At 41.5% G+C, this 2,323-nt stretch overlaps 1 pseudogene; it reads left to right on the top strand.

The window, feature by feature from the left end:
- The first annotated feature begins 234 nt into the window (after positions 1-234).
- LOC121595439 lies at positions 235-1,970 on the top strand (annotated as a pseudogene).
- The last annotated feature ends 353 nt before the right edge of the window (positions 1,971-2,323 follow it).

Below are 2,323 nucleotides of genomic sequence, written 5' to 3'. Positions count from 1 at the left end.
GTATTATATTAGTGTTTGCAGTGTGGATGATCGGCTATTTTAAAACTAAATTAAATATATTATTTATTGAAAGTGAAATATCTCTGGCAATTTTGTTATGTTTTCATTTTTTCGGATGGGATCTGGCCGTCTGATTGGTTTATACTGCCACATTGGCGATCTTCGTACAACATTTTGTATGAAATATGCTCTGTTAGATACTCGATCCTTAATCATAAACGGACCACATGACAGGAACCAGCGGGAAATTCCAAAACAAACAACATAACATCGGTGTTGAAAACAGTTTCATACAAATTAGCTATCTGCAGTAATATTACACGTTTTATAAAGGTAACAAAATGATGAAAGGACGCTGGGAACAACTTCCTAAACTGAAGTAACATTCAGCGAATGGCTATGCATAATCATTTAGTCTATCATCAACGGTTTATTTTGCTGTATCATCAAGAAAGTGATGGTTCAGATCGTTTTCCTTTTCAGTCCAGCTCGGAGGAAAACAAAATCCGACAAATAAAAGTAAAGTTTGCTGGTACCATTTACCCATCAAAATGCCGTACACAAGGAAAAAAATTAACAGTGGAGACACACATCTGCGCCGTCGGTGGCGGCTATGGAATCGGCGCAAGGATTTGAACAAAATCGAAGAACGACCCGGAAAAGCTGCTGAAAGGAGGTCGATCTCGACAAGCCGAGTTTCGGACAGTTTTACTGCATCCACTGTGCTGCCTACTACATCAACGATCATGAACTGCAGGCTCATTTCCGCACGAAAGTGCACAAGCGTCGCATGAACGCACTCGAGGTGGAACCGTACTCAATTTGGGATTCGTTGCGTGCCGCTTGCCAGGACAGCTTCGTGTCACACAGCTCAGCTTGGTAGAGGTGGACGAGCAGGAACCGTCTACAAGAAGGTGCTGGAAGAGCTGTAAAAATAAATGGGTGTTGTAAAGGGGGAAAAATAATTTTAAAAAATTAAGAAAAATTAAGCAATACGCCCTTTTCGGACCGTTCCTCCTAAATAAAATAAAGAAAGTGATGGTTTTAGCTTGATTTAACAAGGTTTGCTGGTCAATGGGACAAATGCATAATGTAAGTATTAAGAAATGAAGTGCTATACTAAATTGTCATGCATATGATAAATATGTCGAAATTAAAACGTATATTACTAATTAATCCTCTAGGTGCGCCCGACAGTGAATGTTGTTCTAGCACATACGATCCTCGGTCTAATCAATATTAATCAAAGATCTTAGACAGGTCTTGCTTCGCCTGATCCAGTCATCGAGCTTGCTGTGCTCTCCTGCTCCTCGTGCCGAATAGTGATGGGTAACCGGAATCGCACCCACGGCTCGGAATCGCTTCCGAGCATTGCTACTCCGGCTCCGATTTCGAAAAATTCAAACCGTCGATTCCGCCCGGAGCCGTCCGGAGCCGTCGGAGCCGTTGAAGCCGTTGGAGCCGTTGGAGCTGTCCGGAATCGTTGAGGCCGTTGGAGCCGTCCGGAGCCGTCGGAGCCAACGGAGCCAGTTCGAGCCGTAGGAGTCGTTGTAATAGTCGGAAGTCTTCTGAAGCGATTTAATTTCCCGATATCAGCGATGATTTCATTTTAAAAAACAGCTTACGCGTAAAAAAAGAGTCTTCTTCATTTATTGCTCTGATGTTTTTTTGTATTTTTTTAAACAATAAAGTCAAAAACAATTGTTTGCTCCGTATATATATATAGGGAAAAACTATGAATCAAACTATTATTGATCTTTATTTTCATAAAAGATGGACAGATGATTGATAGTTATATTCTTTGTCCTGTCCATGTGCCATCATGTTATTCGGTAAAAAACAAGTGCGGCCTAAACCATACACGTTAGTCGAAGTAAACAACCGTGCAAAACTGCCATAATTACACTCGTCTGCCTCGTTGTCTCGTATTTTATCAAACCCACCTCCCGTCATAGTTCTATTGCTCCTTAACCTCCTAATTTGATTCATTTTTTTTCCTATATATATACGGAGCGAACAATTATTTTTGGCTTTATTTTTGAAACAAAAAAACACACAAAAAAAAAACTTCATATCAATAAATGAAGAAGACTCTTTTTTACTCGTAAGCTGTTTTTTAAATAAAATCATCACTAATATCGGGAAATTAATGCGCTTCAGAATGCTTCCGACTATCACAACTACTCCGACGGCTCCAACTGGCTCCAACTGGCTCCAACTGGCTCCGTTGGTTTCGACGGCCCCAACGGCTCCAACCGGCTCCGTCGGCTCCAACTGCTACGACGGCTCCAACTGGCTCCAGCTGCCGACTAACGGCTCCGGA

This window comes from Anopheles merus, chromosome 3R (assembly GCF_017562075.2).
Source record: "Anopheles merus strain MAF chromosome 3R, AmerM5.1, whole genome shotgun sequence".
In the NCBI taxonomy this organism is placed as follows: Eukaryota; Metazoa; Arthropoda; class Insecta; order Diptera; family Culicidae; genus Anopheles; species Anopheles merus.
The sequence above is the reverse complement of the archived record's forward strand: the minus strand, read 5'-3'. Positions and strand labels throughout refer to the sequence as shown.